Genomic DNA, 6,000 nt, shown 5'->3' on the forward strand with positions numbered 1-6,000 from the left:
CTTACAAAGCCATGTCCAAATCAGAATTGATGGACATGCTCCACCTAAAGAAATCCAAGTCACAGTGTGCCACACGCTCTAGTGAGCTAAACCTCGCCACAACAATAAATAGAACATGCTGGAGGGATAGATTCCTGTCACAGAGACTCCCCATGCTTTGGAACAAAATTCCAAATTACATCAGGCAGAGCCCCTCACTAACACTATTCAAGAGAAACCTTGATGAGTGGATGTGTAACAGAAAATACACCCCTGGGATCACTTCATTGGCTCTGCTTGACAGAGGATCAGTTAATTAATCAATGGGGTGGCGAAAGCCGACACACTCTGGCTAGGCTTATAAATGCCCTTGGGCAGATAGCCTAGTACCTACCTATAAACCTATGAACCTATAAGAAACACTTATAGTCTGTGCCATATTGCGCTATATAATTCTCAGGAAACAGCTTCAACAAAGACAGCAAGGGGCAGGACCACAGTTTCAAGGACCACAGGCAGAGTCAGAAGCAGCAGCAGTAGGTACAGATGAGGAGTCTGTGGGAAAAACCATGGTTGCAGATGGTGCTAGTAGATGGAGGCATGCATAGTATGCCCCAAACTCTGGCTCAGAGGCATACCTCTCAGCCTCTTAGAGTAAGAAATCTGGACAAAGACAAAAATAATGGGGGGACAAAGGCAAAAAAATAAGGACAATTTTGAAATACTCTTCTTACAAACATAGAAAGCTGATAGAATGACAACTTTTGCATTAATATGCATTAATGTGAATTTTCTAATGGGTATGAAGTCTGAAACTCAACCATCTTGTGATTATTTTCTGACTTAGATCAGCAATGACTTGTCAATGATTTGCCAGAAAAACACAATTTTATGAGAACTAGACCAAATATTTGAGGCATAACGCTGGACATTCTGTGAGAATCTGGACAGTCAAGAGGTATGCTGAGAAGCAAAGAATAGCTCAACAATAACTACCTAGGTCAAAGCCTAAGATCTCCTGCACATGTAAATAGCAAAACTGATTGTCAGACTCCACAACTTTTATAGGTTCATAGGTTCATAGGTATGTACTAGGCTAATAGCCCTGGAGCCTTTACAAGCCTAGCCCATAGGATTACCCTGGCATCGTGCCACCCAACCTTAGTTCCTAGTGCCTCTGCCTTCAGCATCAGACAGGGTCAACTCCCAAGGACACAATTTGTACCTGCAGTAATGACAAGATAAGTGTGGAACCTGTAAATAAAAAAAAACAAGTTATATAACGGGTTAGTCTCATATGGAAATATGTATATGCACCTAAGAAGAGCATTTGTCTGAGGTGTTAGGTCCGTAATATCTCCACTGTCAGATTTTTGCAATATACAGTTAACATATTAGAAACAATAGTGTGCATCAAGCATTTCAACTGACCATCATCTATAAAACAAAGAACAGGTGGTCAATTATACCCTCATTTGTACAATTATACCAAGAAGCAAGACTGAAGTACCTATTGCTTCCATTGCTGGAATGACAATACTAACTGAAATACAATGCAGTTCAACATTTAGAGCAGCAATCATTCACAAATGAGTTGGAATAAAATAAAAAAAAGATGCTGCACCAGAACACAACAGAGTCTTTAATTACACAAAGTGTTGAGTGTTTTCATTCCAATTGAAAAGGAACTTCATCAGAAACAATGTGATTAATACTTCCTTCCTCTTAAACCACTTAAAAATGTGCACCCTCCAAAAAAAAAAGCTTGTAAAATTTATAGGTATGCACACATTAAAATGTCAACAATATTCCCAAATGTCCTGCATTAAATATATATAAACACATGAAATAGCTTGTATGATCAATTGAACTATTTTTTAAAATGCTTTTAAATAGTTCAATTAATCATGCAAGCTATTTCATTTGTTTACTATTTACTAATTTTTAACGCATCTGCTATTGTGTTTTTTTATACGATATTTACTTTTATATTCAATGGTATTGGTGTTTATCATGCATATATATATATATTTGATACAAGTTAGGACAGGGCCCCCAAAGTCATATTTCTAAATCAAGTAGCAAAAACAATCTGTAACAGAGATAACACAAGTTTAACTCTGTAATACATTACAGCATTAACAATAACAATTCAAAATATAGCATTAAAAATGTTGACTAATGCACTCAAGTCACTCCACAACAAGTACAAATATGACTCTGTCATTGTCCATGTTGGAATGAATGACTTGAGACGTACCTTCCTGGACTACATGAAAAGAGACATGGAAGAGCTCTCAGATCATGTGGCCCAGGCAGGTATGACCCTAGCCCTGAGTAGCATCCTGCCTTCGCCCAGAATGATACCACAATATAAGGACAAAATGATTGACTTCAACAATTGGCTAAGCTTCTGGTGCCATTCAAAGAGGATCCAGTATCTGTCTGCCTGGGACAACATGATCGACAGACCATGATGCTTTGCCAGAGATGGTCTGCACCTGTCGCCCATGGGATTCAGGATACCGGCAAAGGCTCTTGCCACCCCTATAGTGCCTTTTTTAGGCAAAGTTCAATGGACAAATCTACCACCATAATGCAAAATCTGAAGGTAATACTACTCAATGCTAGAAGTCTAAACCTCAAAATGCACTCTCTCGAGGCACTCCTAAAAATAGAGAACATAGATATCTGTGCAGTAACTGAGACCTGGTTCAAGACTCCAGAGAGCACCCCTGCAATACCAGGCTACAACTCTTACCACACTTTTCGGCCACCAAACCAGGATCAAAACAATAAAGGTGGAGGAGTGTCCATATTCACCAAGGATATTCACAGCACCAGGTTAGTTGCCCAACACAATGCATCTGAAATTCTCCAGGTGCAACTAACACTAGGTAAGACTGCAATCCAAATTGATCCCCCATCATGCCCCAAGATTCTCACTACACCTTTCTAAACATACTGGAAAATATTAATATACAACCAAACACCCTAATAATGGGTGATTTCAACTACCCTGCCATTAACTGGGAAAACTACTCGTGTACCAACACCTTTGCCCAACAGTTCTTGGAATTCATAAATTCCAATGCCCTAGATCAACTAATCCATAGTCCCACCAGGGGCTCCAGTATCCTAGACCTGGCCATTACCAACTTGGGAAATCGATGCTCCACACCTATGGTCACTCCCTCGTTGGTCAGATCAGACCATAAGCCAATCACCCTTAATATCCACATCCCACCCCAACCCCCAGTAAGGAAACCTCCATGAAAAACTTCTCCAAAGCCAACTTCATGCTACTCAAGTCAGAAGTTACAAACGTCATGACACCCATGCAGACGGGAACTGAAAGTTCAACTGCTGAGTCCTACACTAAGGCACTGTAGAAGCACATCCACTCATGCATGAATCGTGCCATTCCAAATAGAACCAAGATGCTCTCCTCCAAAAAAAGAAAGCCAATCTGGTGGTCCCCTGCCATAAACAAACTTTACAACAAAAGGAAGAAACTGTTGCAGAAAAGAGGAAAATCCCAGGATGCAAAAAACTCCCTTACCAGCCTCAGTAAAAATCTGAGATCCCTCATAAAATTCTCCAAAGCTAGTTATGAAAATAAAATTGCCAAAGATTCCAAAGACAACCACAAGGCATTCTATAACTATGTCAAGAATCTAAATGGCAATGCTCAGATCTGCTCTGAGCTACAACAGAATGGCATTAAATATACTGATCCCAAGGAAATTGCCAATATCCAGGCAGATCGATTCAGTGCCAGCTTCACCCCACTCTCACCCCCTAAATGGCCCATCTCAGTACCAGAAGATTGCCAGATTCTGGTAATAACGGCTACACAGGTAAAAAAAGCACTCACCAAAGCTAAGAATACAGCATCCATGGGACCAGATGACATCCCGGGCTGTGTACTACATGAACTACAAAGTGAACTGGCACCTCACGTAAGTGTCATGTTTAATCATACCCTCACCTCAGGCTTCATGCCCACTGAGTGGCACACAGCTACATTTATCACACTCCAGAAGGGGGGATCCACCTTGGATCCGGGGAACTACTGCCCCATTAGTCTGACGAGCCTGATCTACAAGGCCATGGAACGTATTATAATGGAATTATAAACAAAGACATTGGCAACCATAAAACACTGGACCCCACCCATTTTGGGTTCATGAAGGGCTGATCTTGTCTCCTGAACCTGATTGACTTCTTTGAATCAGTCTCCAGAGCCGTGGACAAGGGTAAGGCAGTCCACACAGCCTATCTGGACCTCGCCAAGGCCTTTGACACCATCCCCCACTCTAGAATCATAGATAAACTTATTAAACTGGGCAGTAATCCCTACGTCACTCGATGGGTTGCCAACTGGCTTACTGACAGAACCCACACTGTAAAAGTAGCTGACTCCAAATCCAGCTCCAGATGAGTGATAAGTGGAGTACCTCAGGGTTCAGTCCTGAGACCTCTCTTGTTTGGCATCTACTTCTCTGAAGGACAGGCCAACTCTAAGGGACTCTGGCTAACAAAGTTTGCAGATGATTGCAAACTGGGAGCCATTATTGAATCCCTAAATGATGTTGATACTCTACAAAAGGGCCTTAAAGAAACAGATGCTTGGTGCCAGAACCATGGGCTCAAGTTCACTGCCAATAAATGTATAGTTATCCCCTTTGGGAAAATCATGTACCCATGAATTATCACATAGGTGGCAGTACACTAAACACCGAAAGTGTGATAAGAGACTTAGGAACACAGGTGGACAGTGGTCTTACCTTCAATAACCACATTGCCACAACAGTCAGGAAATCCTTCTATGTGGCACATCTCATCACTAAGGGCTTTTCATCCAGAAAAAAAGGAGGTCATTGTCCCACTGTACTCATCCCTCATTAGACTCATTATAGAATACAATACCCCATTTGGTATGTACCTCTCAAGACATCTGCAACAACTGGAAAGGCCGCAGAAATACCTCGCTAAAAGAATCACAGGCCTAAAGCAGATGCCCTATGCTGACCGTCTTAAAAAACTCCAACTATACTCTGTCGCATATTGTCTACTCCGAGGTGATCTCTGCTTAACATACAAGGCCATGTCAAACCCAGAGCTGTTGGACATGCTACACTTAAAGAAATCCCAATCCCTCAGAGCCACATGCTCCAGGGATGTAAACCTTGTCATTAAAATAAACAAAACATCCTGGAGGGATAGGTTCCTGACCCAGAGACTCCCCAGACTCTGGAATAGCCTGCCCATACATGTCAATCAGAGCACCTCTTTGGCCCTCTTCAAAAAGAACCTTGATGGTTGGATGGGAGAAAGGAAATTCACCCCAGGGATCATGTTAGTCGCCCTCCTAGACAGGGGTCCAGGGAAGTAAATAGTGTGGGAAGAAATAGCCCTGGAATTGTTATGGCTAGGCTTGTATATGCCCTAAGGCAGATAGGTTCATAGGTTGGTGCTAGGCTATGAACCTTTTAAGACACAATATAACACATAACACAAAAATATAAGTGTCATGTCATCACCACTGTTGTGGAGGGAAGACAGATAGAAATTCACAAATGTAACACATTTTAATTTCTGCTCACACAAGTAAAAATGCCAGAACTTCCTACAAAGTTATAATACACTCATCTGCAATAACTGCGAACATAAATTAAATACAAACTAAAACTATAGGTCATGTAGCATTCTGTAGCATACTTTATGCAATATAGACAGGGTTATGCTAAAAGAAAGGCATAAAGAAAAAACAATTAAGATAAATTGTTTTTCAGCAGTGAGTGCAATTATCTTTTTAATATTAAAATAAAAGTATTATGTAAGAAATAGCATCATACCTTGACAATACAGCAGTACAGAAAATAGATAATTCTTCAAAAGTTGTGTTTCTTTAGCAGAATGGAGCTTTCTGTATTCAAACAGTCTCCCCAGTATAATACAATGGTGTTAGCTACACAGTTACCTTTATATAGTGCAGAGGCAGCATTGTGAGCACTT

Source organism: Protopterus annectens, chromosome 10.part0, assembly GCF_019279795.1.
Source record: "Protopterus annectens isolate FY-2018-M chromosome 10.part0, PAN1.0, whole genome shotgun sequence".
In the NCBI taxonomy this organism is placed as follows: domain Eukaryota; kingdom Metazoa; phylum Chordata; order Ceratodontiformes; family Protopteridae; genus Protopterus; species Protopterus annectens.